This window comes from Urocitellus parryii, chromosome 15 (assembly GCF_045843805.1).
Source record: "Urocitellus parryii isolate mUroPar1 chromosome 15, mUroPar1.hap1, whole genome shotgun sequence".
Classification (NCBI taxonomy): domain Eukaryota; kingdom Metazoa; phylum Chordata; class Mammalia; order Rodentia; family Sciuridae; genus Urocitellus; species Urocitellus parryii.
In genome coordinates, this window is record NC_135545.1 from 51,933,193 (window position 1) to 51,958,527 (window position 25,335).

Below are 25,335 nucleotides of genomic sequence, written 5' to 3' on the forward strand. Positions count from 1 at the left end.
GGTCCAAAAAAGGCAGATCTACAGACAGGAAGTAGACAGGTGACCGCCAGGGGCTGGGAGGTGGGAAGAAAGAAGGCGTGACGGTAAGGGCACGGGGCTCCTTCCGGGGTGGTAAAGGTGTCCGTAAACTGGAGTAGGGTAGTGGTCGCACCGCTCTGTAAACATACAGAAGCCCACGACGGTGCACATTTTAAAGGTGAGTTTTATGGAACACATGTGTAAATGTATCTCATTGTTGTTAGAAAAGGACCGAAACGGGCTTGGAGGGGAGAGTCCCGAGGAGCAATGGGGCCTGTGCCCACGGAGGCCAGCCCTGCAGGGCGCCCAGCCAGGGGCACTGACCCAGCTCCGGCCCTGCTGCAGCACCCATTCTGGTGGGAAGGACAGGCCCCAGCGAGAGACATCCCTGCTAGAGGCTGTGCCGAGGGCCGTGCTGTGGACGCCTCTCTTGTTGCAGGACCGAGGAGCGGAGGTCTGGACAGAGCACTGCTTTGCTCCATCCCCCATCCATGCCCTGGGCTCAGAGTAAGTGTCCTGGAGAAAAACCCCAGGACAGCCATGTCCTCTCTGGAGGGGGAAGTGCCCATTTCTCTTTGTAAGCCCTGGATCTCTGTGTGCTCCCCAGGTGGAAGAGTATAGGGACAGTCCCAGGGTGGTGAGACCCAAGGGGCAGCAGGGACCTGGGTTGTGACTGACATGTTCCATGAGCGTCTCTCCTCCTAGCAGCCCAGGGCAAGCGCTGAGGGATGGAGCCGCTGCTGGGCCTCGCTGGAGCCACTGGCAGGACATGGCCACATCTTCTCCCTGGTCCCTCTTGCACTGATGCGAATGGCCAGTGGATGGGAAACCCCTGGAAAGAGCGCACAGCTGTTTCCTAAAACGGCAGAGAAAATAAGGAGAGAAGCCGCCTCGGCTTCCCACAGCCGTGATCCAGGGCGCATGGAGCTCGCTCGGCGGCTCCCCTGAGCTCGGGCCCTGCAGAGCGCGGTGGAAAGGGCACCGGGTGAGCTGTCTTTATGACATTATTGATTTATTCTCCACCTGCAGCTGAAAACCATGCCCGGACAGACAATAAAAATAAGTACTTAACCATATCGCCAGCTCCGCCGTCAAAAATGGATTTTACACTTAAAGATACAGCTGATCTGGGCGAGGGTTTTAATGACATTTTTGAGTTTTAAATTAAAAAAAAAATCAAATCTTTAAAAAAATTAAATGAGAAATCACCCACGTGGCTCTTTGTGGGCTGCCTGGCCTAAGGCCTCCAGGCATGGGGGTTGGGGGCTTGCATATGTAACAGAGGAGTGGGGAGGCCTAGGGGGATGTGGCTCCTTGGTGGAGATGAGCAGACCCGGTCCACAGAAAGGGGTAACTGAGCAGGATGCAGGGAGCAGGACAGGGAGGTGGGGAAGAAATGGGAGCCCCAGGAACGGATGGGGTGGGGGCTGGGCTGGTTATTCACAGTCTTTAAATGAGAGCTCAGGGCCACCCCCTCCCTGGTCCAGGTCTTTCCAGATGGCAGTGAAGAAGAGACGCCCATGGGCAGCCTTCGTGCACCCTGGATTTACCTCTTTGGAGGCAGTTACCCCTGCCTGTTTTATACTATGGCTATTTCTAAAAATGCCAATCTCCTCAGGCAGGAATTACGTCTGGTTAATCCATAGGTTTCGATGGCTCATCCTGGCCGCCAGAGACTGCTGAGCGCACGGCTGGGGGTCGGAAGGGAAGGGAGATGGCAGGATCAGGGCGCAGTGAGCTCAGGGGCTCTCTGCCATGCAGAGCGCCTTTGCTGATGCCCCCTGGAGAGACTGATGAGGCTGGGCTGGGAGACAGGGAGAGACCGGGTCCTAAGTGGAAGTGTGCCTTGCCCCTCAGCCCTTATGTTCGGAGCCCATGAGGCCTCGAGTTGCTGGTTTCTCTGGTGATGGTAGAAGCCCTGGGTACAGCCATGCCTGATGGCCCACTCCCAGGAAATCAAAGTTAAAAGATCTGCTCACCGCAGTCTGAGAGGGGTCCGGAGCATGTTGCTGAATTAGGAGGGATCTGAGCGCCATGGCCTGGGATCGCTGACTTCAAACAGCGACACAAGCCACGCAAGGAGAAATGTGCGGTTTCATCTGCCAGAGACCCAGGCCCCCGCTGCACTTTCTAGACACTGCTGGTAGCAGGGCGGATGATGGCGGCACCGTCTACCCCCAGGATGAACGCGGTGCGCGTGGAGGCTGCTGAGCCTTCTGACTTAGCATTTCTAGAAGTTTCCTTTCAGTGGCCACAGGTGGTTCAGCTGTGCCCCTTCTGCTGCCTTTAGGACACCATGGGAAGAACGTGGACTTGAAGTCACATGATCGGAGGGAAGCGGACATTGACTAACCACTGTCCTGGTGCTGGGCGTGAGACTGAGTGCTGGTTACAAGTACTAGCTTTTGAGAGATTAAAGAACACAAGAGATCGTGTCTGACGAGGAAGGACGATGAGGGAGCTCTCTGGAGAGATGGGAATATTCTCAATGGCCCTCAAGGTGGGGGACCTCCTTTGGTCTTCAGGGTACAGCTAAGGGTCTGCATATCCAGGTATAGGGATCTGATCTTAATATCTGTAAAAAATTAATGACCAAGTGCACAGGGCAGAATGGGAATCATTACCAAAGCCAGGCGATGGTACGTGAGGGTTTGAGGCACCTGTTGGAGGCAGAATTCTCAGATGACCCCAGAGGTGCCCCTGTATGATCTCCTCCCCTCCAGTGGGGTGAGGACCTGGGAGTGTGCTGGGGTGTTCTTCCCGTGACTGTGTCCCCTTCATGGTAAAGATGAAGCCATTTCACATCTATAATGACGGTTCCTAGCCAGCTTGCTTAATTCAAAGGGAGAGTATCCCTGGAGGGCCTGGCCTGATCAGATGATCCATGAGGAGAGAATTTGGGGTTCCTGAACTCCCAGACTCAGAGCAGCAAAGATGTTCTCTCTCTGACCCTGCAGAAGTGAGCCTCAGATGAGACCCGCTTGCAAGACCCTCGCAGGAGACTTACGAAGCTGTATCCAGAATCCTTACCCACAGAGAGTATGAGGAAACAAAAAACACAGGTGTTATTCCAAGATATTAACTTTCTGGTACTTTGTTACACAGCAGCAGGTAACTAGTAAAAGACTTTGCATTTGAAATTTTCTGGGACATAAACAGTTAAATCAAGTGCAATGGACGTTTAAGAGAGTGAAGGACAGTGTTAGGGAGCATGGACATAGACCCAGATTTGCCTCCCAACTCCACGCCTTTCTTGTATTGTGGTCTTGGCAAGTTTACTTGTTCTCTCTGACCCTCGGTTTCTTCATCTTCCCCGTGAGAGGAACAAGAGGGTTCACTCCGAGAGTGTTCTAGCAGAGAAGAAAGAGGATCGGGGTATTCAAAGTGCAGAGTGTTGGAGAGGACAGGTGTCAGTGTGGTGAGAAGGGTGACAAGATGACAGTGAGTGAGCAGGTTTGTCTCATGACAGAGAGCTGCTGTCACCCGTTTCCTTTGTCACCTTAGGCAATGGAGCCCATCATCTCTGAGCCTTGGTGCCTCTACCACTGACGTTTTTAAAGATGAGCTTTCCTATTATAAGAGCTCATGTGTGCAGGCCTGAGAGCTGCCGTGGACGCTCACGTTACTGTCCATGACCATCTTGAAGATCCTTCCTGGGCGTCCTGTTCCAGAAGGTCAGGTGCCACCCCCCACCTGTCACGGGCAATGAGTCCCACCTCAAGGACATCAAACATTCTTGACAAGGCCGACAAAAGTCCCCAGAACACTCCAGGGCAAGACGGGAACAAGGACTCTAGCAACGGTTGAGAGGGCCCAGAGAGGGAACTGCTGTAATTAACTTAATTTGAACTTGGCAGTGGCCACAGCTGTCAATGACACTCCTCCCCCTGGGGAAAAGGTGCCACTGGATCATTTTAATGACCATGAGGGCTTCTGTTGTTCACTGTGGCTGAAAGATGCCACTTCAAGGACCGCAGGACCTAGGAACTCCAGCCCCAGGAGGACATGGACACGGCGGGCGGTGGCCTTCAGTCTCTCAGCTGGAGAGGACCAGCCTGACAGTGTTTGCACGAGGAAGGCCCTGGTGCCTGGCTGTCTTGGGTAGAAAACGCCCTCAGCCTCGTCTTCCCTTCCAGCAAAGGGGAAGCATCTCAAAGGCCCATACTCCCACCAGGTCCAGAAGCTGGCTGTGGGTCCCCCCGGGCGGGGCTCGGCTCCCGGCACCCCCTCAGCTGGGTTTGTTTCCCTGTCCTGCCCTGGTTTCTCCTTCATCTTCAGCTACCTACCTATCTGCATTTTGTTTATTACAGCGAATTTGCAGGCTGCCCAAAATTCATTGTGGAATAGGCGACTTATTTGAAGAAGAATAAACACTGAGGTGCAGGCATGACTCCCCTCTTGGATAGATAAGAAGACGAAAGCTTCAAGAGGAGCTGCCCAAGGCCTCAGGACGGCTGAGTAGGGAAGTGCACATTTCAGACGAGGTGAAAACCCCCAGCCCGCCCCCCCCCCACTCTGCCACCCTGCGGCCAGCGAGGACCTCGGGGGCCTGGAAGGAGGAGCTGCTTTCACATACCAAAGCCCCCCTCCTCTCCAAGCCTGCAAAGAAGCTTCTGAGTTCCCCTGTTTACATATCTGAGAACCAGGCCCAGTCTAGGGAGGTTCAGGAAACTGCCAAGGTCACAGGGCCAAGGGCGGCGGGACAGAACTTGAGACAGGGGGACAGCTGCACTCATGCAAGGCTGTGGCTTCCATCAGAAAACAGGATCAACGTCACCAGTCATAGGAACGGGACCTGCCTTCCATCAAGCGCTATATCCCTGGGCTCCTAGGTACCATCCAGCACCCTGGGTCACCCCAGAGGAGCTGAAGACCGTCTGTCCTGGTGTAGCTGTGTATCATCCAGTGTCCTGTCCCCGTGAAGCCACCATGAAGTTGATAACCCACCATTATTCTTCTGGGTCTGTGTTGCGTGAAGTCACGGATGGTTTATTTCAGATGTCTGAGTAAGCTCCAGGTAGAAGACCTGCACTCTACTTTGGAAGTTCTGTGCCTGGATGGAATTTGTCCAGGAGGGGCTGTTAGTCCAGAACTTCCCCTGTTGGTCTCTCCCCAGGGTCTAGCAAACTCGCCCGAATCTGGGGGAGCTGGTGGTCAAATCCATCTCCCAGACCTTGGTTCCAAGTCCTTGAAAATGCATCCCGTGCCACACTCTGGGCAGGACTGGTGTTTCCTTGCAGGAGGGGAAGGAAGGAAGAGGCTGCCAAGTGCCCAGGCCTGCATGGCTACTGTACACCAGTGATTTAATTCTCTCGCCTCTTGGCATTGCTGACCTAATTTTAAGATGAAAAAGCTGATGATCTGAGAAATTGTCGCTTGGCTCCAATCACAGGGTTAATTTGTGAAGGGGCTAATATTTGGACCAGATCCTGTGGCCCAAATGCCCATACTACTTCCCACAGATTTTCAGCGGTCACCTGATTTCTACTGATAGGTCACTGATAGGTGACCAGTAGAAAGAGTCCTGGCATCCCCACAATGGAAGAATTCATGGAGGCCCACCTACTCGCTGCCCTAGGTCAAGGTCCAGGGTGTAAGATTCATAAACTCTCTGGCTTGTCCCCAAACACTCCTTGACTGTGTCACGCAGTCTGAGATAGCGCCTCTCGGAACCTCTGTTTCAGAAATGACAAACTCCAGGGTCCACAAGCTGCAGCTGGTGGGCTGAGAGCCCTACCATGCAGAAGGGCCTGCTCCGATTCCCCAATTAGTAACATGTTGTCGGGTTCAATTCTCTTCCAGGTGAAATTGGGCAGGCAGAATTCTCAGCTGAGGTAGAAGACACTCTTTAAAAAACTGTTTTACAAAATACATTTTTAATTGGCTTGGATTTTAAGATAAAAACAGCCCAGTCCAACCACAACGTGGTGTGACCCAGATTGGGATGAACTAGGGAGGGAGGAGGCAGGAAGGGGCCGGAAGGGGCCGGGTCCCCCTCTAGGATGAGGTCAAAGGCACAGCCATCACCCTGCAGGAGGAGAAGTCTCCCTGGCATGGTGCTTCCTGGTGGCCTGAGGCTCTGCCCTGTTTTGTGCATGCACCCAGATGTTCTCAGCTTTCACTATGAGGAGAAGGCAGGAGGAGTGGGATGGGCCATAGCTCTCTTGGGGAAGGGATGTCAGAGCCAGGGACAGAGCTGGGCAAGGACAGTCAGCCTGGAGCCAGGTGTGAACCAAAGGCTGTGTCTCATCCAAGGGTGGACAATGACTCCAGACAGAGCAGAGGCCACTTGGCACTCACCAAACCCCACTTCCTATTCTTCAGGGAAAACAGCTAGACTACATTTCCCAGCATCCCTTTCAGTTCAGATAGAGCCATGTGACTTGTTCTGGCCAATAGGATGTGAGTGAGTAGCTGAGTCCATTTCCGACCTGGGCCAGGAAAGTTTTCTGCCTGATCCCTTCCCTTCTCCTCCTGCATCTGCTAGCACAGGAGAGGGGAGAATGGAGAATTAGGAAAAAATGGCAGAGTAGTGCCCTGGAGCCTTTGAGCTTCCACTTGGAGGCGATCCTCTCAGCAGGAACACCCTCAGGGAGTGGTGTCTGTGTGACAATTTGATATTTTTTTTTCTGTTGATTCTTTTAAACATCTGTTACCCTTCCCTGACTAATAAACAGGATGGGAAACATAAAGACCAAGGAAGCATTCTGAGCTTACGACGGCCTGGGATAAGAGAAGTGGTAACTAGGGGGGTGACTAGGCGAGCCCCAAGACGCGCAGAGTGGAGAGGGGGTGGGTATGGGGCTCCCAGGCACAGCTGCTCTGACAGGGAGGGCGCCCTGTGGACTCATGCAGCCCCATGGTGGCCTGTCCCGCCTCCTCCTGTCCATCCTCACAGACAGTATTCCTGGATCCTGAGATCTTCTACATTCAGGTCTGGTGATGGTGAGCACCTTCCATGTTTTACCTCAGTCCGTGTTTCTTCCTTCACAATTACCTCTGAAGGAGGCTCTGTGACAGTGCCATTGTGCAGGTGAGCAAGTGATTTGCCTGAGGTCACCAGCCATGGACACTGCCCTTCTCACTCTATAATCCTACTCTTGACCACCCACTGTGAATGCCTCAGACTCCTACTGGGGTCTTGCCTCTCATACTCTTCCTTCCTTCCTTCCTCCCTCCCTCCCTTCCTTCCATCCATCCATCTATCATCTCTCCCCTTCCTCCAGCCCATATTTCCTCCCTCCACCCCCTCCTCATCCATCCAAGGACTGATTCACTCCTGCATGTCTGAGCTTCCTCTGCCTCCCGGACACAATGCAGGCCCTAGCACAGAACCACCTGGGTTCTAGAAGGATCACCTGGGTGGGCGAGATGGTCCCAGGAAGCCTCTATTCAATGACGCATGAACTGAGCAAAGCCACTTTGACAGCAGGGTGCAGCCTGCTCCAACTTGGGCAGATTCTCCTGACCCAAGCCTGGAAGTCAGCCTGCTACGGGGAAAGACTGCAGCCAGGGTGGCTGGTGCAGCGGAAAGTGCTGGGTCAGGGGACAGGGTGTGGGGAGGAGGGTGTCAGGACAAAGAGCTGTGAGAGGCATTTGCAGCTGTGGGGAGCATAAAGGAGCCCCGACTGGTTGGGTTTTGAGGCGGTCCTGTCCTGGTTGCTCTCAGCCCATCCTCCCAACGGGGGGAGACCACAGTCATGTGACAGTTTCATTTCCCCCAGAACTTTCTTGGCATTTCCCTTCTTCTCCTTTCCCTCTATCTGGGGGTTCGTTTCCTTCCGCAGGGGAAGTGCAGTGTGCAGTTGGCACTTCTCCAGAGTTCCAGGCAGAGCCTCAGCGGTGCCTCCCGCCTCCAGCCCAAATCTCCACCAGGAGGATGGAGAGATGGGAAATCGACGACCTGGTCTTTTACAAAACCCGAGCTGGCTGCCGGCTGGCTGCCGAGAGATGCTATCAATTGATTAACACGCAGCCTGCCAGCTCCCGCTTGATAAGAGACGGGTCCTACAGGGGAGCCTCCAGCCCCTTACAGAGGAGCTCACGCCTCCGTCACCACCTGCCCTTCCCACGCCCCCTCCAGCTTCCTGTGCTCGTCCCTGCACATGGGGTGGCATGGGGCACGGGACCGGGTGGCAGCTGCAGGAGGGAATCACCAGGCTGCCTGCGCCCTGCACAGAGCCACAGAGCCACCTCTCACTGAGCACCTGAAGAGGGGTCCAAGGAGAGGGGCTGGGACATCTCACAGCAGATGCCAGGATGGGGGAGCGCTCCGCATCCCTCTTCCCTCCTTCCTTCTTCCCATCAGTAAATGTGCATCGGGGCTTCTGAACAAATGCTGCTGGAGGAAATGGAGCAGGGAAGGGAAGGGAGCAAAGAGAGAGGAAAGGAGGGAGGAAAGAGAAGGGGCAGAGCCATCGGCCATCAGCTGCGTGTCGGGGGAGTTGGTGTGAGGAGGAACAGGGGCTGTGAGACCAGGTCATGGGGATCCTCTGAGGAAGTGACAAGAAGAATGAAAATAAGCTTCTCTCTGCTGCGGCAGAGGCCAGGCAGACGGGACCCTGCTCGCCCGAGGCTATGGCTCACTTAACTCAGAGAAGGTCAGGGGAGCTGAATAGAGGGACTCAGTGAAGCTGGCAGGCTAGACGGCCAGAAGAGCCTGGGGACCCGAGGTCTCCAGCCTCCCTGAGTTGGGTCTCCATCCTCCGGGCCACACTCAGGCAGTGACATGACCTGCCGTGATCCTTGCCATCTGTGCTCCCTGGACTGGCTCCCTGTGGCAGGTCAGGAATGTGAGTCACCTCTCATGGAACAGTGGCCATCCTGATGAGTACCAGCAGTGCCAGGGGCAGAAGGGGTGTGCTGGATGGGGAGGGCTCAGAGCAGACGTAGCAGCCGCAGGTGCCCCGTGCGCCCCTCTGCATCTTCCACTCGCACCGTCTGGGACTTCCGACTGCATGGCTATTCCTTTTCCAGGGCAGTGGTGGGGAGGGACAGGGCTAAGAGCCCTTCCCAGCAGTCATTTATCCAAAAGCACCCACAACCCAGGTTGGAGTCCATGTTCTCCAAGACCCAGGGACCTCCCTTCTCACCAGGCACCGGCTGAGCCAGGGTCATGCTGGAGATGCCCAAGATGCTGCCACTGTGGGTCCCCACAGTCCCTGTCCCCAACATGGGCTCTGGCTTCTCCCCACCCAGAAGCAGAGCCTTCAGGTGACCCCGGCCCATGGTGGCTGAGAAGGGAGCAGAGCCCAGCTGTCTGCAGATAACCCAGAGGGGCCTCATTCCTTGGGGCCACACACACGTCCACTGGGCATTCACAGGCCCAGCAGCAGCCCTCGGGCCTCCTGTGTGAGTGGTGAAGGGTTTCCTTCAACAGGAGAATGGACCAGGACAGCCTGCCCTGGGAGATGCCTGGGGCATATTCCAGGTGGCAGCTGAGCCAGGTGCCTGCTGCGAAGGTGGAACCCTGACCCTCCTGGCAGCTCCAGCCCTGGACTGTGGTCTCTGTTGAGGACCAGGTTAGAAGCTGCTCAGCTGGGCCCTTCCTGCTGGAGCAAACAGAGCAGCTGGTGGCCTTGGAAGAGGGGCGTGTGTGTGTGTGTGCAAGTGAGCCTACAGTTGTGTGTGTGCAAAGGGATTTGTATAGAAAGCTGCTCGGCAAGAGGAAGAACCCAGAGGTCTGGCCCAGGAGAGTCAGCATCCTGGGTGTGGTGAAGAGGACTGAGGGTCACACCAGCTTGTGTCCTGGACCTACCCTTATAGGTCCCAGGACCCCTGGAAAAAGTGCTTAGCTTTCCCAAGCCTCAGTTTCATATCTACAAAAACAGATAACTTGCTCTTTGGCCTGATGAGCCTTAGGAAGATGAGACCTGATGTTATGTGAAAAGATTTAGCATGAGAACTGGTATACAAGAAACACTCAATAATGGCCTGTTCCCTCCTGGATCAGCAATCTCTTCTTCAATCCCGTGTTACGACTCACTGTGTGAGAGTGTCTTGACCTTTCTGTGCCACAGGTTTCTCACTTTAGAACAGCAACAAGAATAATAATACCCCCTTGACAGCGCTGTTTGAAGAGTGAATAAGTGAATACGTTTATGGTGCTAGGACCATTAAGTTCTGTCCTTTGCTTGTATGCCACCCACTTGTTATTATTTGATCTCATTACACAGAGGCACTGAATCTCCAATGAGGCTGAGGGCTCTCCATGGACTGGGGCTGAGTTTGTCATTCTGAGAAACTAGCACATGCATACATGTGCCATACGTGTACACTGGTTGTATGTTGAATTTCGTTGAATTCAGGCCATAGGCACAAGCTAACTGCTGGAGACAGCAAAACTCTGCAAGAAAAAGGTGTTTTTGTTTTTGTCTTCTAAAATTGCTTTGGAAATTTTTTAGATGAGGTGATTTTAAAGCACCATTGAACTTCCCATGCGTCTTCTTTAAGCATGAAAACTCGCTGGGTCCCTCCTGGACTTCCTTTTCTCCAGAGGACTTACACATCCAAACGCGGCACATAGACACTGTGTCTGGCCAAACAGGAGCTAAGTTGAAAAGGGTCCACGGGTGGCCAGCGTCGGGCAGAGGCACAGAGTGAATTAGCAAATTAGCAGAAATGACTTCTGCAGAAGGACTAATAAAGCATCCATCCAATAATGGGATGGATGTGTGACCTGCAAGGCGCTGGCGCTCCTCACAGACAGAACCTGGGTCCCCGGGGGCTGTGGGGGTGGATTTGGGAAGCCTTGTGGGTCGTTCCAATGCACCCCAGAGGAAAGAAAAGGCCCAAGGCAAAAACGAAGCCTGACCATGGAACATGGTGCGTGGCCCTGGGACCATGGCTGCCTCTCGCCCAGGACTTCCCCTGCCAGCTCAGGGTCCCTGTCCCATGTGGGGCCTAACCTCTTGAGTTTTGGAGGTGGGGGTGCAGTGGTTGGCCAGGGGAGCATTTATGATGGCCTCGAAACTCAAAATAATTAGTCAGAGAGTCAGGAGAACAAAGTTGTAAAGAAAGGAGTAAAATAAATTTTCCCAATTGGCCATTTCCACTCAACTTTGGTGGTGGTGGGGGGGGATTGAAGTGACCACATAGCTACACTGATCACTTGAATGTCTTTGAAAATGTTAGGATAATCTGAATCAATATCAGTGTAGGCCACGTGTTTATCAGAACTAAAACATGAACATCAAAACCTCACTCAGGGACTGATTTTGTTTCTGCTGGCTTTCGGCACCCAGGTTGAAAAACAAAACAAAACAAAAAAACAATGAGCTTTGCAAGATGGAAAGAAGATTTTCAAGCATAGAGGGATCTGTTCTTGCTCCCTCGAGCAAGCTAAATAGCTACCTTTACAGCAGGACTTATCAGTGCCTTTGATGAGTTAAGTCATAATGGACATTATAAACCTCCAAGAAGGAGAGACTGCAGGGAATATTTCTCAAATTCATTTGACCACCAGTTACCCTCTGCAGCATCATTTAAAAGTATCAGTAGCTATCCTAAAATAAATAAATCCTCATTGCTTCTCGAACTGGGTGGGCTGGACCCTCTTGTGTGAGAACAGCACTTCCTCGCAGATCAGTGTCTGTCACCGCCTCTCCATCATCTGTCCCCGAGGACCCCCTCCTCCTCCCACCTCCCACAAAGTGTATTTGGAGTAGAATAGTTAGCCTATTTTAAGCAGTCCATCCTAAACGTGCCACCCAGGTTTGGCCCAGGTCACTCCACTGATTTTCACCTGGTGGGGAGGGTGATGGGGGCGGGGAGTTTAAAGTTTCTCTCCCGTTTTGAATGAATATCTATTGAAATCTCCCTCAGAACATTTTTTTTTTTTTTTCATCTTAACGAGGGATGGTTTCGTTACAGGACCTCCGGCTTTCAAGGCCAAGAACAGCTCAAGTCCATCCTGCGTGACTCCCCTTGGTGAAGTTCACCATCAGGCAGAACCAATCCGTGATGCCAGTGGTCTGCGCAGGAAGGGGGCCCGCGGGAGCCCTCTGGGGTGCCCGTGGTGGGCGTGTGGGTAGGTGGAGATTCACCTGTACACTCCACGGCATTGCTTAATCTCAATGGGAAAACGAATCACAAAGAACTAGAATGACCGCGAGGAGGCATTTTTTCCCTGTTTGGGGAAATTGACTATTTTTTTAATGAAGCCAAAGAACAGGAAGAAGCCCTTCAGCTACTGAAGCCCATTCCAAAGTTAGGGAACAATCTCAGTGCACCCCGTGGGGAGAAACTCCATTTTCTTACCCAGGATGTGGAAAGGCAGGCAGAGAGGGCCGTAGTTCAGGGTCTGCAGAGACCCCAGGGCTCTCAGATTCAGGAGATGGTCTTTGGCCAGGACTCTGGGGGCTTCAGAGCACCTGACTCCCTAGAAATCTCCTGGGCCTCCCAGAGCCCCTGCTCCTGGAGGTGAATAGCTCAGCTTTCATCTTTGCATATGGATGAACTCTCTGCATTTTAAATGAGAATCTCTCCAGATGGGGATAAGTCTCTGTGTTCTCAGCTTCCGGGATCCAGAAGATACGGGGAAACGAGACGGCCTGTCAATCCACTCAATCCGAGAGGGATGCGGTTACAAATCAGCGGGAGAAGCATTTGCATCGAGAATCGAAAAGTCGAAGTCTCGGGACTTAAGAAGTCTGTCCCTGGGGACCCGGGTGGCCTGTCAGCTGCTTGGTGCTGCCACCGCGGATCTCTCTTGCTGCCCACCCCATTTGGAAAGCAGGCAGGAGAGCTGGCCTCCGCCAGGGTTCTGGTCACTCTCTGGGCAGTGGGAAGCCCCTTCAGCACCTCCTTCTTCTTTGGGGTGATGAGAAAATGAAAACCGCTCCAGGGACTTCAGGAGACTGGTGTGGAGGGAAATGCCCTGCCCTGGATATCGAGAATCTCAGGCTCTCCTCCCTCCCGTCTTCCCCTTCACGTGCAGTTGGGAGGGCCACTCTGGGTGATGCTGCTTGGGATTGGAGCATGGTCCTGCCACCTAGTATCTGAGTGACATTGGGGCAGGTTCCGAGGTCCCCCAGAATCCTCCTGTGTTTATGGGAGGCTGCAGTGTCACATGGCCTGGATCTCCTAGGTGTACCCTGAGGGTTCCACCAACCTGCAGGGAACAGATCAAACAGGGCAATGGGCACAGGGGTCATGCCCCTTATGTCATAGGCAGCTAGTGTTGTGCTATGGTATCATCACCATCATCAGAGAAAGGCCGAGAAGCCAGTTTTCAAGTTAGATGAACTTCGGGGGAGAACCCATCTCAGCCACATGGAAGTGAACCCGTCCTGATTCCCCTCTGGCTCAGGCACCGTGGAGTGGAACAGCTCACTCTGGAAGCAGCCCTCCCGCTTTCTCCAGCCTCCTGGCAGGGAGTCAAGAGGAGCAGAAATCTCTTAGGCCTAACAGGTCCTCCCCTCCTCATCCATCCATCCATCCACCCATCCGTCCTGTGTGCACAGAATGTTCTAGGCAATCCCCTCCTGTGACCAAAGCCCAGGGAATAAAACTGAGTAATGCCAGTGATTTCCCTTGGGGATTTCAGAGAAAGGACAGCCGGGCAATGTCACAACACAAAGCAAGAGCAACAGCAGAGGGAGGGAGGACCCACCAGGGAACAGAGGTACCCAACAGTCTGGGTGATAGGAGGGGTTCTGGAGGGCAGAACTCTCATTTAGAAAACAAGGAGGGAGGGTGATTCAGAGAGAAGAATCCACCTGGCCAAAGCAACAGCAGCGAGAAGCCGAGGGTCTGACTCTTTTTTAGGGAAAACGAGGATAGAGAGTTCTAAACATGGTGCTTCCAAGTGCCCAGACCTGTGCAGGGCAGAGGGAAAGTGTCCAGGGAGCAGCTGTTTATCGACTCCCAGACAGATAGAAGCTGAGGAGTAGATGCAGTCACGTAGCCTGGAAGCCAAAAGGGCCCAGGAGGAGCCTTGCGGAGCCCTCACGTCGTCTGCCTGGCCCTGGTGCTGCCGGGCATCCTCCTGAGCTGCTGTACAACTCACCAGCCTGGACACGGGCACGGCTGGACACGTGCCTGAGTCTTGATTGAATCCTCAGCCATTCAAATGAGGCAGGAGTGAAGACGAAAGGCCAGTGGGAGTGACCAGGGCCTCTGTACCCCAGGAAACCAAGGGCTGTGTGGGGAGATCCACGGAGGAGCCTCCACTGACCCAAAGGAGGGTTGAGCTCCAAGACTCAGTGGTTAGCACTGGATGAATAAATCATGGTGCACTCAGACCATGCAACTCCTGGCAGCCAGAGAGAGACAGAGAGAGAGAGAGAGAGAGAGAGAGAGGAGTCTCCACGTACTGACACGTGAGTATAGAACACCTGTGCACTGTCAGGCAAAGTTCTTGGTGAAGTAAAAGAATCCTATTTAAAAATAAAACAAAATACCCCATGAGCTGGGCAGTGTGTCTGTCTGGGGGGGGAGGGGGTATAGCAGGAGGTTCAGACATGAGCTCTGAGGTCAGCTGTTCAGGATCAGACGACCAGAATGTAGACACAGAGGCATTCGCCACATTTCTTAGAACGGCCTGCCTGGGATTGGGGTGGGGGTGAGTCAGCCATTCCCAAGGGGTGCGAGATGGAAGGGACATTCAAAAGACAAAAATTGCAATGACCGCCCCAAATCAAAATGAGCTCAGAGCAGTGAGCAGAAGAGAACGTTCAATAAAGAGTCTGAGGCTGCTGTGGCCCAGCCTGCTCTCCTCACGTTACGCTGGCTCCAGCCCTGTGTTCTCTTCATGGAGAGAAAGATAAGCAGTGTGCTCGGCCCGGGACGCTCTGCCCCAGGTGTGAACCCATGTAGAGAGGTGTAGGTTGCATGTTCCCAGACAGACATGTCCAGGGACCTCAGCACCAGTCACAAAGGTCCCAAAGCAGAGACAGCTGAGGCCACACCCATGGTCAAGGGTACCCTATGTGCTATTCCTACGATTGCAGCTCAGCCACAGGAAGAAACCAACCACCGTCTCTCCATGAAAAAGGCAGCAAAATCTCACCAACACATGGAGGAATGAGAGGCCTGACTCCAAAGAGAACATTGTATGCAATTCCATGGACACAGCACACAAAAGCTGGCAAAACTCATCTTTGGGTTTAGGATGGAGGTGGGGTAGCGCAGGGAGAGGGGCACTGGGGGGTTCTGATGGGGTTCTCCACGTCGTCGGCCCTGGTTCTGTGGGTGTTTGCCCATCGTGAAGGTCTGTTGACTTGTGCTCCTTTACTTCAGTAAGAAGATTCCTTAAAGATACAAAAGCAGGTGGCGCTCAGAACAACCAGCTCTTTGTAGACCTGGAAGAAGGACATCAGTTCTTCCCAGGATGTTAAGTTCCCAGAGAAGAGAGCTTCCTCCCCCAGAGCCTTCGCAGCAGCAGAGACCTGGCCCGTCCTGTGTGGACAAGCATTAATAAAAATGGAATGTTCTTTCTCCAAGGCCTGCAATCCCTAGTTCTAACAGGATTTCCCTGAAAATAAGGTTCTTTTGGAAAGATCCAGGATTTATGATTCTTGGTCCTTGCTGTGGTGGCGGCAGGTGTAACCTCTGCACGGCTATTTCCAAGGCCTTCTATCACACTTGGCCTCCCCAGGAGGCCAGAGCTCTTGCGTGCGACCGTATGAGTTTTCTATTGCTGCCATAACAAATGGCCACCAATTCCCTGGCTGCAAACAGCACAGATTTATTGCATGGCAGTTCCGGAGGTCACCAGTCCAGTGTGGGCCTCGCTGAACGAAAACTGAAGTGCAGCCAGCCGCGCTCCTTCCTGGAGGCACCAGGGGAAATTCGTTTTGCTCACTCGGGTTCCTGGCAGAGTCCGGCTCTGCTGGGTGGTGGCTCTGAGATCCTGCTCCTCTGCTGGCTCTCAGCAGACGTGGCTCTCAGCTCCTGGAAGACCCCCAGATGCCCCTGCATGTGGCCTCCTGTGACTCAGAACCAGCCACAGGCTTCCACCCTGAGGTCTCCACCCCAGGTACTCCATCCTAGAAGGTTCTCAGGTGATCAGACTGGGCCCACTCACATAGTCCAGCCTAGTCTTCCACCTCAAGGTCTGTAACGCCAATGGCTTCTGCAAAGTCCCTAAAATGGAAAAGCCAGTTTTCTATTCTATCATCCCACTTCTGACCCTAAATGGGTGGGAGGCTGAGGATGTGGCTTACTTTTGACCCTGGGGACCTGCAGCCAGTGCAGACCTCACGGGTGTGGGGCTCTGTTCTACAAGACTGCTGACCCAAGGTGCCTCCTGCCAGTTCTTCCTAGTGACTGGCTGGGGCCTGGGGGCCTCCATTCCTCCTTCCTCAGGTTTGGTAACTGTCTCGGGAAAACTCAGAGAAGCACTGGTTCTGCTTCCAGTGCATCCTGAAGGGTGCGGCTTGGGGACAGCCAGACTCAAGAGCTCGGGAGTGGCAGAGAGCTGCACTCTCCCTCTGGGCAAGCCCCACTTCTGCAGCCTCCACCGGTGCTCAGCCCAGAAACCCCCAACCCCAGCAGTTTCGAGTTGCTCTGGAGGTTCCATTACGCAAACCACTGGCCATTGGCAACCAAACTCCATCCAGAGTCCCACTGGTGTCCCTGGAGTTGATTTCTCTGTCAACCATCCTCTGCTCTCCAAAAGTCACTGTGACTCTAACTCAGAAGTAGCCTTTTCATTGGTCCATTTGTTCAACAAATATCTGAGTACTGACCACATGTCAAACTCACTTCTGGAGACGGTAGACATAGAAGCAAAACAGAAACATCTCTGGCTGTTATGGAATTTATCTTTTAGCAGAATGGAGATGATATACAAATATATCATTAAAATAGCAGCTTCTATAATGGTTCCCAGAGACTCCTGTTGAATTCTTCCTCATTGAGCTATGAGATGACCAGAGTCTTGGCCACCGTCTTTCTTGCCACCTTGCAAAATATCCTGAGGTAAAGGATCTTGCTAAACCAGACCACCCAAGTTCCAGACCCACAAAAATTCTAAGATAATGTTGTTGTTTTAAACCTGCAATGAATTGTGGTATTTGTTACATGGCAATAGCTAACTGATACATGTGTCATATCAGATGGTGATGTCTTAACAGGAAAAAAAAAAAAAAGAATAGAGCAAGAAAGGGGAATAGGGAATTCCAGAGCAGAGCTGGGCTGCACTTGAGAAAAAGTTTCATTTGGAAGACTCCATATGATATTATAACAAGTATGACACTCAAGAATAGCTTCTAGGCATCTATGATTTTTGAATGATGGGGGCGGGGGTGGTTCTGGCACTGACCAATACAATCAGCAGGCTTGGAACCGTCACACACTGAGTCAGTTTCAAAGACACAACCTAAATTCCTTTACTATGCTTTATTACTCTCCCTGCACGATGCTCCCCAGGTTCTGTTATCACAGCTGCTACTAGAAATTCTCCGAGTTTTATTAACAGAGCGGTTTCTTGCTGTGGGATTATATAACATACCTTGTATATCTGCCTTCATCTATATGGATGGAGAATTCCATATGGATTAAGTTTTCAAAGGAGGAGGTTCACAAAGAGGAGTCCTTCTCTTCGAAATGCAGATGGCGGGGCCTGGAGATGCTTCAGATGTGAGCTATTTAATAAATGATGGCGCTAGGAAAATAAACAAACCAGTGGAAAGAGAAGCAGATCTTGCTCATGACACCCAGGGCTGTTTTCGTATGCAAATTCATCTCTGCAGCCGGGGGTGTTTTCATTTTCCAGATTCTGATTCTCCAATCATGATAAATCCCTCTGATTATTATTATTATTATTATTTTTTCTTGCAAGTTACAATTTAAGGTTCTATACAGTAGTAGTCGGCCTGAGAATATTGGTGGGTGTAATTCTTGGTCTTGGTTGAGGCAGAAACTTAAGTGAGTGTAACGATTTATATGATCCAATAAAATCTCTTCTGAATAATAATAATAATAAAAACATCTTTCCTACGTCTCCCAACTCTCTTAAGTCATTTAGCGCATCCACCAAAATGGGATGCCCGCGGCTGCGTTTGAACGGGTCTAAATGCTGGCACGTAAATTCTCTCTCTCTCTCTCTCTCTCTCTCTCTCTCTCTCTCCCTCTCCCCCCCCTCTCTCTCTCTCCCTCCCTCCCTCCCTCCTTTACTAAGGAAGTTTCAGAAACAGGCAGAGGATTAATTGACCTCTCCATGCCTCTGAATCCCCATATTTAAAACAAACAATAAGACAGGAAAAAAAGGCTTATTGGGAGACTGTTTTCCCTGCTGTCAGGATTGGCCACCCCTTGGAAGACACCTCCTCTGAGAGGCCTCTCTGGGCTCCACCAGGGTGGGTCAGAGGCGGCCACCTGTGCCCTTGACGCTCCTCGATCCACACCTCCCCTGCCCCCATTCCTATTAGTGTCTCCCAGGAGACCCCGCAGGGTTGCCATGCACAGTTGTGCAAAAGGGTGTGCAGACACATGCGAGCTCTCAGGCAGCTCCTGCTCTAGAGAGGGGCTCTGCGAAGCCACATGGCATGGTGGCCGTGGGGCTGAATGGCAGCCGTGGGGCTAAATGTTCATGTCCTCTCAAAATTCATGTCTAAAGCTCATCACCAATGTTTTTTTTTTTTTTTTTTTTTTTTTTTTTTTTTTTTTTTTTTTTTTTTGTAGGAGAGGCCTTTGGGAGGTGATTAGGTCGTCAGTAGAGGGCTCATGAAGGGGGGCTCCAGAGAGCTGCCCTGTCCCTTCTCCCATGTGAGCACATGATGAGAAAGTGCCACCTGGTAACCAAAATCGGGCTCCTCCAGACACTGACTCGGCTGGCACCTGGACCAGGAGCTTCGCAGCCTGCAGGACTGTGAGAAATATTCCTGTTGTTTGTGAATCTTCCGGTTCGTGGTGTTTTGTTGGCGTGGCCTGAACTGTCCAAGAAACTCTCCCCAAAGACACATCCTGTCCTTAATGTGCAGAATTTGCGGTTGACACCTTTTATGGCAGAATGTGTGACGAAGCTCAGAATCTTGAGCAGTTTTCTCTCGGGTCACCCAAGTGGGCCTCAGACTCAATGAGAGGCATCCCTAGAGGGAGGCAGGGGGACTTAGACACACAGAGGAGAATGTGACCTGGAGATGACCAGATGACAGAGGAGAAGGTGACATGGAGCAGAGAGATGCCACCACAAGCCAAAGAATGCCAACAGAAGCCAGAAGCCGGAAGAGGCCAGAAACGAATTCTCGAACATCCAGAGGAAACCTTATCCTGCCTGAGCTTCAACTCCAGGCCTCTGGCCTCTAGAACTATAGAGAATAAACTGCTCTTGATCTAAGTCACTCAGTTTGTGGTGATTTGTTGCATTAGTTCACAGGAAACTACTATAGAGGCTTAACTCAATGAGAGAGAGAGAGAGAGAGAGACAGAGACAGAGACAGAGACAGAGACAGAGACAGAGACACTGAGGGCTAGTGGTCAATAATCTCAATCGCTAACACCACAGACGTTCTTCAGGGAACACTGTCACCCCCTAGATGGCATGTGCCCTCTGACACAGGCCCACCTCCATCTGTCTGCACAGTAGACTCCCAGGCTACGGGAGCCCAGAGGTGAGTCACCCAAGACCTCCACCTGCAGAAGGGCAGAGCCCCTTTCTCGTCGTGCCAGACTCCCTGCCTGGGATGCTTCCCCCACGCCACTCTAAGCACCTGTCTCTTCATACCAGGCTGGACTTGCACAGCTGGCGGTGTCTTCCAGAAGCAGGGTGGTTTCAGCCAGAAAGGAGCTGTGGAGACCCGCCTGTCCCTCCTCTCCGGTGCTCAAGGCGTGCTCTCTGCAGAGCACGCTGGGACTGGTCTCTGCAGAGCGGCTTGTAGGTCTCACCGTAGTTTCTCACTACAAATATCAAACAAGCACCCGAGGTGGCAGACAGGGGTCTTGCTAGAAGCTTTTAGACTCCCTGAGGCCCCTGCTCCTCACTGACAAGAGGGACTTGGAGCAGGGCCTCCCCAGAGAGTTCCTGGGAGAGGCTCAATTGCTCATGCGAAATGCTCCAAGGCAGTTTCCGTCAGGAACCCTCGCTCCCGGGCTCCTGGAGTCTCCACACCCTGGTGGCGAGCAGGCTCTTCTTTCCGTAAGTGGAACTGTCTGACCTGATGGTCCCTAGGGCTGCCATCATAGGTGCCCATTACAGGGGATTACCAAACCAGAAGTGTCCTCTCAATGTGGAGGCCAGGAGTCCTAAATGAAGGTGTCAGCAGGACTCTGCTCTCTCTGAAGGCTCTGAGAGCCACTCCATGCCACCGTCCCACATCCTGCGGTGGCCAGCAGGCCCGTGTTGTTGGTGTATCTACAACACTCCTCCTTGCGTCCCTGTCTTCTCTGTCTCCACCCTCTCCGCTCCTTAGAGGCCAGTCCCTAGACCTGGAGTCCTCCTTACGCCAGCAGTGACCTCATCTTAGCTAAATATGTCCGTATTTCCACAAGATCCCCTCTAAGGCTCTGGTGGATAAGAATTCTGGGGTCCACGCATCCACCTTCAGCTGGTGACAGGTCTTCTCTGCTTCTCTATCAGCAGGGAATCTAGAGGAAATCTGGGTCTCGCCCCTAAATGGGAAGGCCTCCTGGCTTCCAACGCCTGAGCTCGACTGTCCTGATGGATCAGTTCTCCCTACTCCCATCTCATCTCCCCAAGACACCGCAAACCCCAGCCCCAGTGTCGGTGCTGAAATTATGCTGAGTGTCAAAATCACATCAAACAACTGAACTTATTTCCACCAGAAAAATTTGATTATTTCACTTTGATTTACATGGCTTTTACCCCCCTCCCTTCTCTCCCACAAACGCTGACTTTGGAATCCCCTTCGGCGCCGGGCCACGAGGAGCAGACCGTGTTTCCGATGGGAAGGGGAACTTTCATTATGTTTGATACCCTATTTTTCTCTCCTTGATTTGAATGTTATAATTGGATTGGAGAGATATTTATTAGGAACTCTGTGTTTCTTTTTTCCCCTCCGACTGCTTGAAGGGTGTCTCTTAATTTGTTTCTCTCTTTGGAGTTCTGAGAAGTAGCTGTGAGGTATTATTCCCATTGAAAGAAACTCATTTCTTTCAAACATTTATTTAAGGGTGTCATTTTCTTAATAATTCTGAGGATAATTCAGAATAATTTCCACCACCACTGCAATTTTTAACTTCAATGGAATATATGTCACCTGTCCCCTGGCAGGTTCCCCTCCCACGAGCCCATCAGTTGTAAGGGCGAGAATCACTCAGGTACCGACTGTGGTGGAAACAACACTAGCCTGGGAGACCTGGAGAGTTCCACCAGCTTCACCGCTGACTGGCCTGGACAAGTTGTCGGCCTCAGTTTACCCACTCATAAAACAAGGGGGTAGGATCTCGTGACCTGCCTCCGAATTTTTAAGCCTTTCTGCTCCATCTAATTCCCAGTTGTCAGAAGAAGATGTGAACCACACACTGAAACTCACAAGCTCAGACAGTGGGTGCATGGGGGGGGTGGGGGGTCCACCGCAGGGACCCAAGGGAATGCTCTGGGTGAGGGAAAGAGTCTATGTGCTCTTTGAAGAGGTTATGGGGGCTAACCTTCTACCAAAATTTATCAAACTGTCCACGTCGTCTGCACACATCTTCTTAGGTCTCCACATGTTGATGAAAAAGCTGCTTTTTGGGGGAATTAATTTATTTATTCTAATTAGGTTAGATGGCAGCAGAATGCATTTTGACTCATTGCACACAATCACAGCACAATTTTTCATATCCCTGGCTGTACACGATGTAGTGTCGCACCATATGTGCAGTCATACAGGTACCTAGGGTAATGATGTCCATCTCATTCCACCATCTTTCCTGCCCCTGTGTACCCTCCACACCTCTCCCTTACCTTTGACCAATTAAAACTTTTCATATATTTGTTGATCAATTGTATGTCTTCAAGGTCCTCCAATTTTCCCTTGGGCCCCCCACTCCCCATCCCTGTTATGGATTGGCATCCACTTATCAGAGAGAACATTAGGCCTTTGGGTTTGGGGGATTGGCTTACTTTGTTTAGCATGATATTCTCCAACTCCATCCATTACCTGCAAATGCCATGATTTTATTCTCTTTTAATGCTGAGTAATATTCCATTGTGTATATATAACAGAGTTTCTTTATTCATTTATCTGTTGAAGGGCATCTAGGTTGCTGCCACAGTTTAGCTATTGTGAACTGAGCTGCTATGAACATTGGTGTGGCTGTGTTACTAGAGTAGGTTGATTTTAAGTCCTTTAGTATAGACCAAGGAGTGGGATAGCTGGGTCAAATGGTGGTTCCATTCCACGTTTTCTAAGGAATCTCCATACTGCTTTCCAGAGTGGTTGCACCAATTTGCAGTCCCACCAGCAATGTATGAGTGTGCCTTTCCCCTCACATCCTTGCCAACACCTATTGTTGTTTGTATTCTTGACAACACCATTCTGACTGGCATGAGATGAAAGAGTAGTTTTGATTTACATTTTTGTGATTACTAGAGATGTTGAATATTTTTTCATACATTTGTTGATCAATTGTATGTCGTATTCTGAGAAGTGTCTGTTCAGCTCCTTAACCCATTAATTGACTGGATTGTTTGTTTTTCTGATGTTTAAGTTTTTTGAGTTCTTTATATATCCTGGAGATTAACGCTCTATCTAACGTTAGTGTGACAACAATTTGCTCCCAAAATGTAGGCTCTCTCTTCACCTCATTGATTGTTTCTTTTGTTAAGAAGAAGCTTTTGAGTCCATCCCATTTATTAATACTTGATTTTATTTCTTGCACTTTATGAAAGTCAATACCCATAAATCAATGCATTCCTATACATCAGTGATGAATCTTCTAAAAGAGAAATTAGGAAAACTGCCCCATCCACAATTAAATTGGGAATCAACTTAACAAGAGGCAAAACACCTCTACAATTAAAACTATAGAACACTAAAGAAATTGAAGAAGACGTTAGAAGATGGAAAGATCTCCCATGCTTTTGGATAGGCAACATTAATATTGTCAAAATGGCCATACTACCTAAAGTGGTATACAGATTCAATGTGATTCCAATTAAAATCCCACTGGCATTCGTTATAGAAATAGAAAAAACAGTCATGAAATTCACTTGGAAAAATAAGAGACTCAGAATAGTGAAAGCAATCCTTAGCAAGAAGAGGGAAGCAGGAGGCAGCACAAAACCAGACCCGAAACTATGCTACAAAGCTATAATAACAAAACTGGCATGGTATTGGCACCAAAATAGACATGTAGACCAATGGTACAGAATAGAGGACACAGAGACAAACCCACATAAATACAGTTATCTCGTAGTAGACAAAAGTGTCAAAAACATACCGTGGAGAAAAGATAGTCTCTTCAACAAATGGTGCTGGGAGAACTGGAAATCCACATGCAGCAGAATGAAAATAAACCCCTATCTCTCACCCTGCACAAAACTCAACTCAAAGTGGATCCAGGACCTAGGAATTACACCCGAGACCCTGCACCTAATAGAGGAAAAAGTAGGCCCCAATCTTCATCATGTCCGAAAAAGCTGCTCTTGTCCAAGGAACTGGGTCATGTGTGTGCAGGCGCACGCACTCACGCATGTAAGTTCACGTATGAACGTAGATGTGAAACCAGGGCACCAGCTAATGTTTCCAAGCATGAGCCTTGTAGGACTGTCTGAGTGTTCAAGTTCAAGGGACCAAGTGGCTGAGGAGGGCAGCTTGGGTTGGTGGCTGACACAAGCTCAGGAACCAGCTGACTTCCGAAGGAACTTGAAGGAAGAGCATCAGTATTCTGTTAACTTTGCCTTTCATTATTGCTAGACGGTTTCCTGGCTCCTATTCTATGCACTCAATTAACATTTTTTTTGAGTGTCTACAGTTTTTCAGAAGCTATGCTAAACAGCTAACGTTCCTAGTACGATCCCTTGACTTATCAATCAGCACAACTAGAAAGCTACCGGAATTTAGATGAGTTACAAATAAAGGAACCTACATTTCCCAAGAGCTTTAAAAAAAAAAAAAAAAAAGATGGATGAATGCAGGGTTGTTGGAGGATGGAGTTGTTTTTTTTTTTCTTTTATATATATATATTAATAAAAAATGTTTACTTCAGGGCTGAGGTTGTGGCTCAGAGGTAGAGCACTCACCTAGCATGTACAAGGCCCTGAGTTAGTTCCTCAGCACCATATAAAAATAAATAAAGTTATTGTGTCCAACTACAACTAACAAGTAAATATTTTTAAAAAAATGTTTACTTCAAAATTAAAGTAAATAAAACCCTCAAAGATGGAAAACCTAAACCACTGTGGTCCCCAATTTAAAATTTTTCCTTTTTAAGACACTTCCCTGTGCTGCACTGAAATTAGTGGCCACCTGGCCTTCGTTTGACTTTTCCATGCAGCACTGTGGCTGGATTCTGACTCTCACCAGGGAGTGAACTCCTTTTCATCTTTGCCTGAAGAGGAACTGCCTTGTTTTCTCTTCTTGGACAAGGAAAATCACATGACTGAGTCTGCTTCCCTTTTCGCGTTGGTCACCAGGAAGCTCGGGGCCAAATGTGTGGCCCAATCGGAGCTGCTGTGTAGAATTGTTTGGTCTGCATTTTTTCCTTATGATTACTCCCTAATCTTGACCTCTTTTTAGAGTGTGCAACACCACTGTTATTTTATTTTTGTGGTTACTTCTTAAGCACGGTTCTATTTAAATATCCCAGAAACCACTTAGGAAATTAGCTCATTTTATTTTAATAAATAAGAGAAACAATTAAATTGATGATTTCTGTCTCTAAGATATTAACTGGTATGTGTGGGGCCTCAGTAAATGTCTCCCTCCATGAGAGGTTGCACTTTTCCCCCTATGATCTCTTAGATACTACCCAGCAGAGGGTGTTTCCTAGAATTGGATATCCAGACATGACGCCCACCTTCTGTGTGGGCCATCTCCCTTGGCTTGCTCACAACAGCCCTAGTCTAGCATAAGCCGAGACATTTGAAATCCTTTTCACAAAGCAGCAGGACAGGACCCATGAGCTCACTGTTCTATTTCCCTCTGCCTCCCACTTTCACCCTGCAGCCTGCACCTGGCGCCCCACTGTCCCCACTCCCCCAGTGAGCACAGAGCAGGAGATAAAGCTTCAGGCTTGGAGAGTGAAGGACTGGATTCCCTTGCATGCCCTCAGAGCTGTAGGACTCAGAACATTGCTAGCTTGGTTGAGCCTTTGCTTTCTTATCAGGAGGAAATGATAAGTTTCTTAACTTGTGGGGATACTTTGAGAATTAAATGAGAATCACAGGAAACTCACAGAGCACGGTGTCTCCAATAATTTTCAGTTGAA

General features: G+C 50.6%; 1 protein-coding gene across 4 annotated transcripts in view; it reads right to left on the bottom strand.

The window, feature by feature from the left end:
* Maf (MAF bZIP transcription factor) overlaps nt 1-25,335 on the bottom strand; it is a 312,248-nt gene that overhangs the window by 206,715 nt on the left and 80,198 nt on the right. The window contains exon 3 of one of the 4 annotated variants that reach the window (XM_077792930.1): nt 13,111-13,129. The exons of 2 other annotated variants lie outside the window; for them this stretch is intronic. The gene's annotated coding sequence lies outside the window, so the exon portion shown is untranslated. Of the gene's footprint in view, nt 1-13,110; nt 13,130-13,359; nt 13,385-25,335 lie in introns of those variants that run through there. One more of the 4 variants, XM_077792928.1, reaches the window with a different exon arrangement.